General features: G+C 37.7%; 1 protein-coding gene across 7 annotated transcripts in view; it reads right to left on the reverse strand.

Annotated features, from left to right (window-relative positions):
- Positions 1 to 18,334, reverse strand: part of B3GALT1 (beta-1,3-galactosyltransferase 1) — a 692,162-nt gene that overhangs the window by 277,059 nt on the left and 396,769 nt on the right. For all 7 annotated transcript variants that reach the window (XR_009545942.1, XR_009545943.1, XR_009545937.1 and 4 more), the window contains one exon: positions 14,692 to 14,778. The gene's annotated coding sequence lies outside the window, so the exon portion shown is untranslated. The remainder of the gene's footprint in view (positions 1 to 14,691; positions 14,779 to 18,334) is intronic.

The raw sequence follows: 18,334 nt of genomic DNA on the forward strand, positions 1-18,334 counted from the left end.
CTGAATGTTATGTATGTTTTTTTTCACTCTTTGATCAATGGATGTATTCATTTAAAATTTGTCTCACATTTCTAGCTTTATCAAATCAGACAGAATCCTTTTTTGTGTGTGTGTATATATTGCTTCTTTACTTAATTACAAAGAAATTATGAAGATTTGTCCATTTCCAAAGCACTTGGTAGCTACTGGGCATGTATGGAAGTACTTTTCTGCATGCCAGGGGAATAGCTCACTTGGTCGAGTGTAAGACTTGCACATCTGAGGTTTCTAGTTTGGTTCCTAGCACCACGTGTGCCAGAATAGAATTCAAGTTTCTCACTCTTCTCTCACAAAAAACTCTGTCTCATATGAAATAAATCTTAAAATCATGGAATCTATACCAAGAGCGAAAAAGGTTGGGGGAAGAGAGAGAAATGAGAAACTGCCAGAAAACTGTGCCTGTGTCAGAGTGGGGGCTGAATCCTTTTGTTACAGTAGCCCAGAATTATTTATTTGAATTTAAGGATGAAGAAGCTGTGCAGTGGTGCACCCAGTGGAGCTCACAACATGCTCAAAGGCCCGGGTTAGAGCCTCTGTTCCCCTTCATGAGCAGTGAAGTGAGTTTGCAGGGGTCTTTCTTTCTCTCTTCTTCTCTGTCTTGCTCTCCTCCCCTCAACTTCTCTCTGTCCTATCTAATAAAAATAGAGGGGGGAAATGCCACTGGAAGTAAGGAACTCCAGTAATAACCCTGGTAGCAATTAAAAAACAAAAACAGGCCTTGAGAATTTTCCTACACAGTCAAATATGAGAACACTTGTGTTGGTAATAGAGTTTTTAAGCAAAAGAGGAGGGCGAGAGGTGAAATGATAGTGGAGGAGTGCTCTGATAGCTATATATAGAGAGACTGGACATTTTGATTTTGCAATGCAAACTGGACTGTTTCAGTAACATGGCATCAATTATGGGATGGGCAGAGATGAAATAACATCTGGAACTCAGGGAACTACTTAGTTCACTAACTTACTGTGAGGAAAGGCCCACTGTCTGGGAAATCCAGGCCATTATCTCCATGAGAATCTGAGACAGTTGACCTCGAGCCCCCTCTCACAGGAGGGGTGGTAGGCAGTTCCCCACTCAACCCCATGGCTGGTGATGGAATTTTCCAGACCTGGAACCTTCCAGCACATACTTCCTCGTTCCTTTTGAACAAGGCCATAAATTATCGTAAGTGGCCAACTGAAACCCACCACAAATATCCTGGTTTTGCCTAACTGCCTCCCTTCCCCCCTGCCCTGAGGCACTTGTGATTTACCTTTAGAGAGAAGCCTGCCTATGCATGGTGAAGAGACCTTATATGATAACTTCCTAGTAATGAACAAACACCTGATAGGTCAAGACTTAACCCTATATTGTGTGGCTTAATGATTACCTTAACCTTTTCCTAACCCTTGAGTATATCTACCTGCCTGTACCCCCAAATAAACGAAACGTCCCCCTGAAGCTTCTCCCAGAGTGGTGGTTTACTCCACGTGCTCACCTTCATCAGCAGTGTCCTCAGGACCTCCGGGGTGCCCCATCTCCCCTTTCCTCTGCAGTAGCTGTTCACCAGCCAATGCGCAGAGGAGAACTGCCCCCCACAACTTACACCATCATTTAAAATTAGTTGAATAGTTAAGTTTCACTTGTCATTTTGTAAAAGCTAATTCAAGTTGGAACTAAATGCTTGAGCCATAGTAATGGCAGTGAAGGTGAGAATGATATAGAGCTAAGAAAGTATAGAGACATAGGTGGATATGGGAACACAATGATTTAAGCAAGAGTTAAGGGGCAGACTTAACTCCTGTCCACCCTCCTAGCCCCAAAGGTGTAATAGCCCCTTAACAAAATTTTCTACTACATGTGTTGCACTTTTCTCACTCTGAGTCAAGCCTACAGTATGTACTTTTTTTTTTCCCATTTCTTGAACAAAATACATTTTATACTCCTTATGGAGCTTGGAGTTAGGTTTTTCTCATTTCTAAAGATCAATACCACATTCTGCCTTTGGTAGGTGCCTTTTTAAAAATGAATCTCCACTCTGCCAACTAACAAACAGATGTGGATAAAAATTATGACTTCAGGAACATATTGGAAAGAAGAGAAATATTTAATGACAAAGGGAAAAACAGAAAGTCTTGGTCTGTATTTGAGTGGCAAAACTGAAGCGGGAGTGGAAAAGCTCACCCCAAAATTCATTTTATTGGAATTATTATTATTATTTATTATTATTGGAATATGGAACTCAGTTTGATTTATATTAATGAGATCACTTTATAGAAGTATTGATAGTTCAATGGAAAACAGGCTAAAATAAAGAGAAGTTCAAGGGGCTGGGTGGTGGTGCACCTGGTTGAGTGCACATGTTACAGTGCAGAAGGACCCAGGTTCTAGTTCCCAGTCTCCACCTGCAGGGAGAATGCTTTGCAAGTGGTGAAGCAGTGTTGCAGGTGTCTCTCTGTCTCTCCCTCTCTATCACCCCCTTCCCTCTTGATTTCTGGCTGTCTCTATACAGTAAATAAAAATAAAGATAATAAAAAAATAAAGAGAGGTTCAACACAATTCACTGTTCTAAAAACAAAATGCAGCAATGAGAAAGTGTTCATGTACAATTTTTGGATTTAAGGGTCGACCCTCTGCCTTGGGCTTCATCCTAAAGTGTCAAAATTATATGCTCTAGTACTTGCCTCTTGCTAGATACTTTGAGCATCTCAATGATAAGATCCATGGTTGTTTTCTACAGCGCCACTGCAGTGTACACAGTCCTCCATACATGATTTCAAATATGCAAAATGACCAACAGTGCTGCTGACTGGAAGTAGTTGTTCTTTCTGGCTTAAAAAAACCTCCATGGTTAATGACTGCTTCTGTTTCTCAATATGGCCAATCCTAAACAGACTGTTCTCTGGCAATGTTCTTATGCTGGAAAATCCAAACTAAAGGTGCCTCAGGCAGTCACACTTTTTAGGTTATTGTATAGTCTGTCAGGAAATAGCTTGAGTCAAAGAGCCCCTGAGTGAACTGTAGCAGATGGCATTCCAGATGTTTTTTCCTAGTTAAAAGCAACATCATTTGACTTTGGAAAAATGACCTGGGATCATCCAGGGTCTTTCAGAATGAATTCTGCAATGTATTTACATAAAAGCAATGGTACTGCTATTTGTAAAGACTACAGTGCTAGTTGTTTAATCAAATTTAAAATCAAATCAGTTGAGAGTTTTAAAGCTATGGATTTGCTTTGAATATTTTAGTAGCTGAGATTTTCTTTTCTTTGTTTCCAGGATTATCGCTAGTTGCTAGGTGCCTGCACTATGAATCCACTACTCCTGGTGGTCATTTTCCCCATTTTTTTTATTGGATAAGACAGATAAACTGAGAGTGGAGGGGAGATAGAAAAGAATAGAGAAAGACACCTCCAGACCTGCTTCACCACTTGTGAAGCAAATTCTTCCCCCACCTCTGCAGGTGGGGAGTGGTGGAGGTGGGGGGTGGGGTAGGGAAGAGTAGGAGGGGACTTGAACCAGGTTCCTGGCTCTGGTCCTTGTGCTTCATACTATGTGCACTTAAACCCGGTGTGCCACTGCCTGACCCTCCCTGAGATTTTGTAAATGAAAGAAATGCTAGAGTTGAATTAGCATCTGAAAGGTACTGCTTTGCAGTCTCTATTGTAATTTATAACTGAAGAATACCAGACTGACACAAGCAGAAAGTTATGTGTAAAACTCACTAGCTCAGTGAATATACATATATATGAACCCAGTTCCTATTTTAGTTTGCTCAATGTATAAGAATTTTTCTTTAGTTTTATGTTTTACATGGGCCTATTTTATCTCTCACTTGTACCTATTGCCTTTTCTTCTTTATTTTTCTCATGATTTATAATGAAAAATTTTCAGTTCAATGGAGTGACTCTAATATAATCCATCAAATACTGTTACTGGTTATTTGGTGAATACCATATCCACCTGACCAATTATTACACTGAGAATAATTAAGTGGCTTGCCAAGATCACAACACAAAACATTACAGTGATTTACTGATGGCCTGAAACTTGAATCATTGTGACTTCACAGTTGCTAAGCTGTCCATTATGGGAAGTCCTCAGAAACCAATGGTCCGTCTTGTAAATCTTCTCTTAGAGAGTCAGCCATATTCATGGGTATGACAGGGTGGAGAAGTATTTCAAAACAGAGCTGGCTTAACAAATTGAGTTCATTAAAATAGAAATGGAAAAAAGAAACTGACATTAACTCTGCTTTATATAGCAGCAAATGTCATTGTAAAATAGGTTTTGATGACTGACAACTTTACACCTTCTTTTTTCTTTTTCCAGATGGAGACAGAGAGTGAAACAATGAAAGAGATCATAGCGCTGAAGCACTCAGCAGTGCCCTAGGGGTAGGGGTCAAACTTCAGTCAAACACTTGACAAAGCAGCATACTATCCAGGTGAGCTATTTCACCTGCCTTCCAACTTTACCCATTTTTTAAAATTTTTTAAAAAATATTTATTTATTCCCTTTTGTTACCCTTGTTTTGTTGTTGTAGTTATTATTGTTGTTGTTGTTGATGTCATTGTTGTTGGATAGGATAGAGAGAAATGGAGAGAGGAGGGGAAGACAGAGAGGGGGAGAGAAAGATAGACACCTGCAGACCTGCTTCACTGCCTGTGAAGCGATGCGCCTGCAGGTAGGGAGCCGGGGGCTCCAACCAGGATCCTTATGCCAGTCCTTGTGCTTTGCGCCAGGTGCTTAAGCTTAACCTGCTGTTTACCGCCTGCCTCCCAACTTTATACATTAAAAAAAATGTTTTTATTTATTTATTATTGGATAAAGGCAGAGAGAAATTGAGACTGGGGAGATAGAGAGGAAGAGAGACAGAGAGACACCTACAGCCCTGCTTCACTACTTGTGAAGCTTTCCCACCTTCAGGTGGGAACGCGAGGCTTTAACCTGGTTCCTTGCACATTTTAATGTGAGTGCTTAACCAGGTGTGCTACTGCCTAGCTCCCCAACTTTACTCTTTAAAGGCAAAATACTCTTTTGAATGTTCATATATCCACATTATGTGGCACTCTCCCAAGCTGTGCTTTATTACATGTTGCATGAGTCCTTGCCTTACTTTTACTCTGGTGAGTGAAATTAAGCAACAACTTTGAAGTTAGACATTTAAAACAATTATTTAACATTGGGGCTTGCTAAAAAAAAAATGAAAACACTCATAGAAAATAATTTTTTTGGGAGTCGGGCTGTAGTGCAGCGGGCTAAACGCAGGTGGCGCAAAGCACAAAGACCGGCATAGACCCGGTTCGAACCCTGGCTCCCCACCTGCAGGAGAGTAGCTTCACAGGCAGTGAAGCAGGTCTGCAGGTGTTTTTCTCTCCTCCTCTCTGTCTTCCCCTCCCTCTCTCCATTTCTCTCTGTCCTATCCAACAACAACAACAACAATAATAACTACAATAATAAAACAACAAGGGCAACAAAAGGGAAAAAATAAATAAAATAAATATAAAAAAAGAAAAAAAAAAAGAAAAGAATTTTGTGGCAGTCGGCTGGTAGCAGCAGGTTAAGCGCACGTGGCGCAAAACGCATTGACCAGCGTCAGGAATCCAGTTGGAGGCCCTGGCTCCCCACCTGCAGGGGAGTTGCTTCACAGGTGGTGAAGCAGGTCTGCAGGTATCTAGCTTTCTCTCCCCCTCTCTGTCTTCTCCTCTCTCCATTTCTTTCTGTCCTATCCAACAACAACAACATCAATAATAACTACAACAATAAAACAACAAGGACAGTAAAAGGGAATAAATAAATTAATATAATTTAATATAATAATAAATTATATTTAATATAATAAGAAATTTCAAAAAAGAAAACTATTTTGTTTCTACATATCAGACAAATTCTGCAAATGCAGCTTACTTTTATTCTATTTCACTTTCCTCTTGTGTACTTTATTTTACCGGAAGTATAATGAGACAGACACATCTCTCATGCTTTCAGTTTCTTGAAGTAAGTAAATTGCGCAATGATCAGAGAGAAATATGAGAAATGTCTCCACATTCTAGTTCTGCCCTGACATTTTTCTATGGCCTTGGCTTAGATGAATTCTTTAACCTCTTGTGATATCTATTTTACTCACTAAAAATCATATGAATCATAAACACCTAGGTCTTTCAAAATCTGTGCACTTATGGAATACTGAAAACAAACTCTGAGTAAATAAGAATAAGAGATAAAGGAAATGGGCTTTTAATCTCTTTTTTTCTTTAAAAAAAAATGTTTACTCAGTGATCTGAGTGGTTTGTGGACCTGATCATTTAGTTAGTTATTCCGTCATGAGAAAGGCTGTCTTCCAAGCATGGTTTTTATATCTGTTTCTGAATGTACCAGAAAGCACTGCTCTCGTCTTCTCTTGCCCTCCCTTCTCTTTATTTTGGATTTTTTTTTCCCCTGGATTTTAACACAGAGCATTTAACATACTGAATGAATATGACTGCTTTTTTCATATATCAACTTCCTGAACTGTAGAAGTAGAAATTCTCTATTTCTGGGGTTTTGATCTTATGGTGACTTTAAACCACTGCTGATTACTTATAAATCTGCTTCTTGCATCTAAAACAAAGGTTGAGCTTTTTACATGATATTTTTCATTCACAAAATATTTATGTAGAACTAATCCCTCATCAAAAGTGTGTGTTTAGAATAAAGTGTCAGTGTGAGAAAAGGAAGCAATTAGCATTTGGAAAATGTCAAGCTCTAGGGTTTCAACAAAGGATAGTGAAAAAAAGTAATTTAGACTCTGATATGGCTTAGTAAATAGGAAGAACTAATGTTTATGAGTTATCAAGATCAGTATTACAAAACAGTTCTACCACAGGATAATTTATAACCTTTTTATTTATTTTGGAGGGGGTATATAGTATCTTTCTCATGTTAAGGAACATTTAACCCAACATGAGAATGGCTGAATAATTAAGGGTAAATTTATTTAGAAAAGCAACTTAAGGGGTTGGGCAGTAGCACAGCGGGTTAAATGCACATGGCTGCGAAGCACAAGGACCAGTGTAAGGATCCCAGCCGGAGCCCTCCCCCCCCACAATCTCCACTTATAGGGGAGTCACTTCACAAACAAACTGTGAAGTGACAGGTCTGTAGGTGTCCGTGTTCCTCCCCCCTTCTCTGTCACCCCTCCTCTCTAGATTTCTTTCTGTTCTATCCAAGAACAACAACATCAATGGCAGAAATAACAACAAGGGCAACAAAATGGGAAAAAATGGCCTTCAGGAGCAGTGGATTCATAGGCATAAAAAGGCAATTTAAGGGTTGGTATAGGCAGCAAAGAGGCTCCAAAGCCCTAAATTCAATCCTTCGAACCATCATAAGCCAGAGCTGAGCAGTGCTCTGGTATTAAAAAAGAAAACAAAAAACAAAAAACAAAAAAAAAAAAAAGAAAGAAAGAAAGAAAAAAGAAAAGCAACTTAAATTTAAATACAAACATCCGAAATATTTTAAAGGAGTTAGAAAATAACTCCCCTGCAGGTGGGGAGCCGGGGGGCTCGAACCAGGATCTTTACATGGCTCCTTGCGTTTTGCACCATGTGCGCTTAACCTGCTGCGCTACCCCTTGACTCCCAAAGGCAAAGTTTCTATCATTTGCAGGTGTGTTAGAAATCTCTGCAGATAGTTTTGGCTGCCATTAAAATAGAAAAGCTGTTACTGATATTTAGTAATTCATGTCCAGGCATGATAATCTGTAAAGTGCAGAGCATTTACACATCCAGCATGGCCTTCATATAAGCATGAAGGTAGGACACCAGGAGCCACTGCAACAGTCTCTAACATTCAAAAATAGAAATGCAATGTTCTTATATGGTTTTAATATATACCATTTTTTTTAGGAATGCAGTTACTCTATCAATGGAGAAAAGATTACATTTTTGTTCCATTCCCCCTCCCCCTTTGGTAAGGAGTTGTTCATAGTTTTGGAAAAATAACATCACAAAGCAGTAGCATTGCTTATGACATTTGAGGTTCCAGTACATTCACCTGAATCAGTCAGTCTTTGTAGCTGTCACATTCACCGTGAGCCTACATTGAGTCTAACACTGGATAGATGCAGTTGCCTGACTACTTTATTATGTCACTTGTTATAGTATGTTTCAGAATACACACACACACACACACACACACACACACACACACACACACGTATATATAGTGGAGGAGAGAGCATAGTGGCTATGCAAAGACACTTTGATTTCTCATGCTTGAGGATTTAAATTCCCAGATTCAGTCCCCCACACCACAAGCCAGAGCTGAGCAGTGCTCTGGAAAAATGAATAAATAAATAAAATTACACACACACAAGTGCACACACACGTATTTATATCACTTGGGGCATTGTACCTGTTCCTCTGAAACAGTCTGTGCAGCATCTCATCCCAGAAATATTTTGGGGAGAATAGAGAAGTTTCAAAAAGTATTTTCTTATAGAAATTCAGCTTGGAGCAGGACAGATTTGAGGGCCAATATGTCAAAGTAACACAAAAGCATTTTCAAGTTATTCAGTTCCCCCTTATACTGTGGTACATTGGGGATCAAGTTCATTTCTTGATTTGTCTTCTTCCAAGTAGCAGTCTTTTTATGTACATTCTGTAGAAAATAGAAGATGACAAAAAGTTCCAACAGCAAGACCAGGTGTACATGACACACTAAGGTGCTGGGCAGTGTTGAGTTGGCTGGCAGTTCAAACCACAGTGCTGAGCAAGTTTCTTGGGGTTATTTTTTATGTATAAATTGAGGAAATATACTTCCAGCATCAGGTCTCATGCCAACTACTTGTCTTGCCACCTAATTAAGGTTAATATCAGAAAGTGATATATTACACTATTGCCTATTTATATGGGAGTCATTTTTAATAATTTGCCATTGTATTTTGTATACATATAAACACCAATACAAAACTATACATAATATTTAATGTCAACCAAAAATTTAAAATACCTAAAACTAAATCTTATTTTTAAATTAGCATTTTTTACAAAACAGATCTTAATTCTGTCCCATGATTGTTCATATATGTGGCCTAAAGTTTTCAGCAAATTTTTATGGTTTGTTTGCACACTTCCACAGAAGTATATTGCTAACTCAGTATCTTACTGAGTCACCTAAGTCTACGCATCTGAGGTATTTTAACTTGCCATGGGCTATTCGGATACTTCATGTGCTTGTTATTCCTTGAGAGAAGTATCTCTGAACACTAAAGCAACATTTTTTTTCAGTCCCGATGAGCCCCTATGCTGGTCATTTTACATTAAAACCACACTTCTAAGTGTTAATTTTTTCCTTATATAAAATTAGTTAGAAAAAAATCATTACTTTTTTTTCTGAAGAAAAGATATAGATCTATAATGGAATACTAAGCAAGAGGAGAGAGTGGTAATGGCTATGCTTTCTACTCATTAATTTTCCATTATAAAACTAAGATAAATTCTTATTTTATAACTCTAGTGGGTATTTATGAACAGCTTGTTTGCAAGTATCATCACCATCATAATTTAACAAGAAAAAATATGTGAGCCACAGTCCTGGAGGTCCTGAATATGAATGGAGATTTCTTTTTTCTCTTAATATTCAGTTATGTCTAACATATTACTAAATCATGCTACTTGATAGTTCACACTGATATTGAGACCACTTATTATTTACTGTGATTCTGACTTTAATTAAAACAATAATTTTCATATGCAAATAGAATAGAGAAGCTTAATTTAAAACTAGTTAATATCTAACTTCCAATTTAACTATTAGGATTAATCATACAAAGTAAATGTTACAATAACCAGCCATTACTTTTTTTTTTTTTTGCTTCCAGGGTTATCACTGGAGCTCAGTGCCTGCACTACATGAATCCACTGCTTCTGGCAGCTATTTTATTCCTTTTTTCCTTTTTTTTGGGGGGGGGGGAGTAGGACAGAGAGAAATTGATAGAGGAGAGGAAGACAGAAAGGGAGAGAGAAAGACACCTGCAGACCTGTTTCACCACTTCTGAGGTGACCCCCTACAGAGGGGGAGCTGGGGGCTTTAACCAGGATTTTTGAACCAGTCCTTGTGCTTCATACTATGTGCGCTTAACCTGGTGTGCTACTGCCCAGCTCCCCAGTCATTAATTTTTAATTTTTATTCAGTACAGCCAAAGGGAACACATTTTCTGATTACTCTGACTCTTAGAAATAGTTCACCCAAATGGCTTTTTGAGGTAGCTTGCTATGTAATATCTAACTATATTCTAACTATACTCAATATTCAACTAGATAATTCTGAAGCAATTTTTATTATTCTTAGAAATTCTAGATAGATAATTTAAAGTTTTTAAAACAATGTTAGATACTTTTTAACTTACATTATACATATTCTAGCTTTAGTTTTATTTTAGTTTATATTATATATGCTTTCAAAGTATTTATTCACACTGTAAAAGGTAGTGTATAAAGTGTTAATCTTCTTTATTATCTTTAAGTTCTGCATTCACTGGAAGTAAATCAGAATAAATAGGGAACTAAATCAGTTTGATCCCAAAACACTAATAGTTCTTTTATTTCAAGGCATGTATTTCTAAGATTACATTTTTCTATTTTCTTTATACTTCAAATTACAGGTACAGTACTTTAGTTTAGTTTACACACACACACACACACACACACACACACACACACACACACACACACACACAGAACATCAAACTGAAAAGATTCTGCATGGCAAAGGGAATCACCACCATAACAAAGAGACCCCCCCCCCCCAGAGAAAACTGTCATATGTCATACATACATGTCATACATTAGGGCTAGTAACCAAAATACACTTATTTATAATCATATATATATATATCTCCTTATGACAGAAATGGTGATCATGCACTTTTCTTCCTTATTAGGAGGTTAATAGTTTACAGTACATTTATTGGTACGTGGTACAATTTCCAATCTTGCCACAATAGGTGTCTGCTTGGGTCCTTTTGCAGTCATCATGTACCAGGACCTGAAGCTCCCCCATCCCTTATCTCATCTCTATCCTCCTTCCCCAGAGGCCATTGCAATACACAAACCAGCATGAGTTTTACTTTGTTTTTCTTCTGTTCTTGTTTCTTAAGTTTTGTCCATGAGTGAGGTCATTCTCTTTCTGGCTTATCTCTCTTAACATTATCCCTTCAGGCTCCTAAAAAACTTTCAAAAGGCTAGAAATGGGCCTACCCTATGACCTGGTAATTCCTCTTCTGAAAATGTATCCTAAGGAAACAAATGCAAAGTGATCTGGGTATGCTAATGTTCATAGAAGCACAAGCTGTAATACTCCAAATATGGAAACAGCCTAAGTATCCAGCAAGAAATGAGTGGCTAAGAAATTTGTGATATATGTATATATATTTATATATTTATATATACACACACATAAAGGAAGAACATTCAGCTATCAAAACACTATTTTCCTCATTGAATTTTATTTTTCAGAGCAATAAAAAATAGCAACAAAAAAGGTTTAATAAGTTAGAAAGATATATGTTACGCTGAAGAATAAAGGAAAACAATGGCAGTGGTGTATGAAAGCAGGAGACATTAGCAACTTTACAAACTGGGGGGACCTCACTGAGAAGGTGACATGAAAGTAGCCTTGCAGGAGATGAGGGGTTGATGTATGCGTACATTCTTGGAAGAGCACTGCAGGCAAAAGAACAGCAGGTGCAAAATTCCTGAGATGAGCAAGTGTGTTCACGCAACACAAGGAAGCCAATGTAGCTGGAGTGGAGTTAGAAAGGCAGGGAGTACTAGAAACTAAAATCAGAGGGGTAGGCAGCAGAGGGTTTACATAATCTCTATGATGTCTAGCAAGATTGCTCTGTCTGCTGCAGTGGAAAGAATAGCCTTTAAGGGGCAAGGCAGAAACATGGTGGAGACTAGTAAGTGGAGTGCTCCAGTAATAGGAAGATCCCAACTGATATTGTTGTCAAGTGAATGATGGTGGCAGATGATGAAATATTTGGTTTTTCATATCATAGCCTCAGAGATAGTACTTTTCCTAGCTAACTTGAAGGGTTTTTGTTTTTCTTTGTGTGCAAAATAAGAGTGAAGTTATTTTGTTCTGATGCATTTGAAAAATAATTGATTTAAAAAGAAACCATTTATATACAGGAAGATGTTCTTATGGGCACATATTTCCATGTGTGTGAACATAGAACTAATAGGATAGGGGCAAAGCACTAGTGGGTGAGAGTACTATTACTATAATATCATTTGTATTTGAGTTTTACCACAGAATATAGCTTTCTTCATTTTCATTCTTTGTGAAACATTTATATAGGGTAAAGACAGGCTACGATAGAGAATATGACTTAATGTGCTCTGTGTATAGTCTTCATATTTCTGAAAGTTGTAAGTTTTCCTTTACAAAAATTGTGTACAAGAAAAGAAGGCTCTAATCCTTGCCATCTCTGAACTCATCCATGACAAAAAATCATCTCACTTTGTCACTTCATGTTGTGACAACACTGTGTTTGTAATATATAAGCATTTGTTTTACTACTTCTATGTGTTTTTTTTTTTTCTGTAACACCTGGTTAATTTGCTAACTTTTAGCATCATATATGATCACTGCAAGGATATACATAAGGATTAACTCTTGAACTAGCTCAGGAACTTATGAATTCATTTGGTGCTTGGCCTTGTAGGGCATCTTAAACTTGAAAAACCACACTCCACAAAACACTAATTCTCAACCAGGGAAATTCTTAACTCCAGAGGATGCTGGAGACATTTCTGAGTGTTCTTTTAGGGAAAGAGATACTTTGGGCACCTGATGTCTAGGAATTCTGCCTAATACCCTACAGGGTACTGAATTGCTCTTGTCAACATAGAATCATCTCATTACACGTTTCAATAGTATTGAAATTGAGTAACCTGGTCTAGAGAATCCTGCTGAGAAGATCTTGAGTGGGCATTTGAAGCACAAAGAACCAACTATTTAACAGTTTGAAGAAATTAAATTGTATAGATTGGTCCTCCTGGGGCTAGAGACTTAATGCTCCTCCATGATGTGCTTTTCTATTGAGTAACTCAAGCAGTAGTTTTGCATCTGCCATTGTATATTATAGAGATTGCTTTGGGGTTTCATGAAACACAAAGGGCTATAAAAGCATCTTCAATAAAATACTAACGAGATTTCTGCATGAATTAATTGAAGGATGAGAGGGTGATGACATTGCTTCCCAGATTTAAAGAGTTATTTCACCACTAATTATTTAACTATTTATTCAATTATTTATTGTAGCCTGAGTGATAATGGTAAATGTCCATTCTGCATGCTGGATTTAAGCTCAATTGTAAAATGAATAAAAAACAGAGGTTAGCGCACACGGTATGAAGTGCAAGGACCCGTGTGAGGATCCTGGTTCAAGCCCCCGGCTCCCCACTGGCAGGGGGTTCACTTCACAGGCAGTGAAGCAGGTCTGCACGTTTCTATCTTTCTCTCCCCATCTCTGTCTTCCCTCCTCTCTCCCTTTCTCTCTGTCCTATGTAACAACGGTGACATCAATAACAACAATAATTATAACAACAACAACAACAAACAACTAGGGCAACGAAAGGGAAAATAAATAAATATAAAAAATTTAAAAATAACACAGGTTATAGTATATCCCTTTTTCTTTTCATCCTATTTGACCAAACATACATCTGCAGTCTGCAAACTGCATTACCAATGACAAGCTACTAGGGATATTCTTCAGACTATTTACCAAATTTGTAGATGTGATGGGGCAACACAGGCAATTCCCCCCTTATTACCTCATTTCAACTGTTCTCAGATATACATATTTTCCAAGACTTGTTAGTCTTTAGGAAACAAGGTTCATTTTACAATGCAGTTGCACACAACAATCACTGTTAGGTAGCAGTCATTTTACAATCATGTAACCCTACCAAAAAATAATGTCACCATCTGTGTGTCCTTCATTCAGTGAGATAAGAGAGGTTCCCTGGAAATCTACAAAACCGGAATAGCTAACAAGTTCTGGATACAATGAGTCTTATAGTATACTGTACGGAGAAGATCCTCACAAACTGCATTTTGAAACTTGCTCCATAGCTATGAATTTATGCATTACCTCTGTGAGTTATTCTAGAAATACCATGAAAGTAATTAGGACAAAAGAAATACAGCAAAATGGAATCACAATTATAGTACCATCTCTTATTATACCTTTGCAATCACAGAAAAGGGCAAGCTTATTCCTTCTACAGAATTCACATGAACTTTACTGAACTGTGTACTATTCTTCCATAATGTATCAGACTCTGATTCCAATGTATCTTCTTTGTTAAAACTTATAAAGAGGTAAAAAAAAAAAATCTCTATATGCTCCCTAACCTCTAAATACAATTGGTAAGATGTATGTCCTTAACTTGCTGCAGAAATTTCAAATTTCCCTGTCAAGAGCATTGTTCTATTTATGGAAGGCCATTTAGTTTACAAACTGGAAAATCTACTACTAGAAAGATGTGCTACAGATGTGAAGGGCATATCAGGAGTCAGGAGTTCTTTCCAGAAAATAACTTTCTTGAGGTAGACCAAACTCAGAACAAGACAAACAGATTTCCTGACATATATAATAAAAAAGTGAAACTAGTACCCCATTCTTCTGGAATCATTCTAGTCTTCATTTGCTTGTGGGAGCAATTGTGACTCTGTTTCCAGGATGGAAGTGAAATTCTTCTCCCTATAGGTGGAAAAGAAAAGATACTTATTTGAAATGACCCAAGACTCAACTATTGGTCATCAGGTAAGCATATTAACTCACAAATATTTCTGAAAGTATCCTCACTTAAGTAACCCACATCCTACTACAAAACTATTTTGTCATTGAAGTGGATAAAATAATTTCTTCAAAAATGCTTCTCTGGCTTTACCATACATTTATAAAGGAGCAAGAAGAGAACTAACACAAATAAAAATGTCAGTCTTGCATTGCTGCCTACAACCCACTGAAAGCATTGTTTTACTTTTATATTTTCCTCCTGCATCTGAACATATTATGGAAATGTTGGTGAACCAAGGTTATTAAGACATTATTGAGGAAATAATAAGCAAAATAAGTCTGTCACAGAGTGATGGAGGAAAATAACTAGTGTTAATTTTTAAAGCTTCCATTCAGATATAGCTCTTATTTATACCTCTATTTGGTCCTTTTGTTTTCCAAACTGCAATAACTTTATTTTTTTTTTAACCGGAGCACTGCTCTGCTCTGGTTTATGGTGGTGCAGGGGATTGAACCTGGGACTTTGGAGCCTCAGGCATGGGAGTCTGTTTGTATAACCATTATGCTATATACCCCTGCCATGCAATAACTTTCTAAGTTATAACATAGACTTTTCATTAGGAAAAAATCAACAGTTGGGAAGTAGTAATAAAATATGTAAAATCAATGAGTTTTACAATCAACAATAATTATACACCTTTCCCATATTTGGGAGCTACTCTTTTCCCTGATCCAGCTTTCTAGCCCGTTTTCCAGCCATGACATCATCTCCTCAGAAAATAACAACTTGGGTCTATTTACATATCAGATGTCAGGCTCAAAAAAAAAACCTAGTATATTCATAGGGTCCTTTGGAATAAAACAAATAGGCCTACTAGCTATCTACAAAATAGAGATACCAAATCTTCATCTGCACTATTCCAGCCTTTAGGTTCATGATTAGTCAACAATTTGTTTGGCTTTATATGTTAACTCTTTTTTTTCAGCCACCAGGTTCCAGATGCTAACGTAATGCCAACTAGACTTCCCTGGACAGATGACCCCACCAATGTGTCCCGGAGGCCTGCTTCCCCAGAGCCCCACCCCAGTAGGGAAAAAGAGAGACAGGCTGGGAGTGTGGATCAGTCTGCCAACACCCAGGGTCATCAGGGAAGCAATTAAAGAAGCCAGACCTTCCACCTTCTGCACCCCATAATGACCCTGGGTCCATACTCCCAGAGGGATAAAGAATGGGATAGCTATCAGGGGAGGGGATGGGATACAGAGTTCTGCTGGTGGGAATTGTATGAAATTGTACCCTCTTATCCTATGGTTTTTGTCATTTTCCTTTTTATAAATAAAAATTTTAAAAAAAGACCTAAAAAAGAAAAAAAAAGGTAAAATGAAAAACACCAAAAAGTTATTCTTTCCTAAACTAGTAGAGTCCATTAAGATAGCAAACCTACAGCTAACATCATACTCAATGGTGAGAAACTGGAAGCATTCCCACCTAGAGCACATACTAGAATGGGCTGCCCACTATCACCATTACTCTTCAACATAGTGTTGGAAGTTCTTGCCATTGCAATCAGACAAGAGCACAGAATTAAAGAGATACAGATTGGAAGAAAAAAAAGTCAAACTCTCACTGTTTTCAGATGCTGTACTAGTATACAGGAGCTCACTCCCAAATCCTAAAACATAGTAAGGTGTGCTCTCAACTAGGTGAGCCACTGCCTGCCCCCCCAGAGAGATTGTACATATGTAACAACAACTGTATTTACTATTAACTGCAAACCATTAATCCTCCCAATTAAAAAATTTAAAAAAAGAAATAAGTGATTCTTGTATTTATATCTACAAATCTGAGAGAAAATTTGTAAAACTAATGCTTTCAAATTGTTTCTTTGTATGTTTGTTTTTGACAGAGTCAGAAAAGCAGACAAAGAGATCACAGAAACAAAGCTTACTTCAGTGGAGTGGGGACAGGGCTCAAGCCTGCGCTGCACACATGGCAAAGCAGCACACTATCCAAGCGAGATAATCTGCCAGCCCAAAACTAAGGCTTTTAAAAGGGAATTAGAAGTCTGGGGAAATAACATAGTGGTTTGCCTGAGGCTATGAAGTTTCAGGTTCAATCTCTCACAGCATCATAAGTCAGAATGGAGCATCTTTCTCTGTTTCATTAAAAATAAAAATCATTTTTTTTAAAAAGGGGAATTAGAGGAATTAGAGGTCTGGTGAATAGCCTACTTAAATAAGTTTTGCTTTGCCGTGCAAATGAACCAGGTTTAAGCTTAGTCCCTACCCCATTGAAGTATGCTTCAGTGCTGTGGGATCTCCATTTCTCTCTCTCTCTCTCTCTCTCTCTCTCTCTCACTGCCTGTTTCTTTCAAAGAAAGTAAAGGAATTAGAATGTGTTAATATATAAATTTTGCCACCAGTGATTAACTGGGAGCTTGATGCCTGTATTCCTTTACATTCCTAGTAGTTATGCTTCTAGTAAGCGTTGACAGAGAAGGAGAGAAAGAGTGACACTGCATTACTCCACTGTTTACTCTCTGCAGTTGGGGATGAGGACCTTGGAGTGAGGAAGAGGGGTCCCAGTATATGTTAATGTGAGCCCATCATCTGACCCCTACTAATTAATTTTTGAAATATTGTCATATAGTGTTAGATTTGGATAGAACTTTGAGTTCATCTAATTCAAGTTTCTGCTAAAGAACCAAATCTTCTAGAGCATTCAATGGCCACAGTTGTCCAGACTTCATATAAACACCTCAGATATCCTGTATATCACTCTATTAATAATGTTGCCTCAGGACCTGGAAGGTGGTTTGTTCATGGAGTATATATATGTGTTGTATACTTGCAACCCTGGATTCAATTACAATTACTGTAATAGAAAACAGAAACAAAGATAAATGACCATGCAGTTCTCTAGTCTTTCCTACTCATAAACAATGTCAGATAAAGGTCCATCTATTCACAACAGCTAAAACATGAAGTCGACCTAAATACTCAGAATTGGATAAATATTTTGTGGCACATATGCTCAATGGATAGAGTTTTTTTCTGTTTTATATCTTATCGCTGTTCAGCCACCAATTTGCAGATGTTGCCATGAAACCATACTGGCTTCCCTGGGCAGATGACCTCACCAATGTGTCCTAGAACCTCACCTCCCCAGAGCCCTATCCCACTAGGTAAAGAAAGAAACAGGCTGGAGGTATGGATCAACCTACCAACACCTATGTCCAGCAGAGGAGCAATTAAAGAAGTCATAAATCCCACCTTCAGTACCCCAAAAAGAACTTGTTTCATACTCCCAAAGGGATAAAGGGATAATCTCCCAATGGAAGGGATGGGATATGGAACTCTGGTGGTAAGAGTTGTATAGACTTGTACCCTTTTCATCCTACAGTCTTGTTAATCATTATTAAATCACTAATAAAAAAGATGATACAAACCTTTTTGGACAAAATAGATGGAATGTGAGGTTATTATGCTAGGTAAAATAAATATGCAAAAGACAGAT

The sequence above is a fragment of the Erinaceus europaeus genome, chromosome 18 (assembly GCF_950295315.1).
Source record: "Erinaceus europaeus chromosome 18, mEriEur2.1, whole genome shotgun sequence".
Lineage (NCBI taxonomy): Eukaryota > Metazoa > Chordata > Mammalia > Eulipotyphla > Erinaceidae > Erinaceus > Erinaceus europaeus.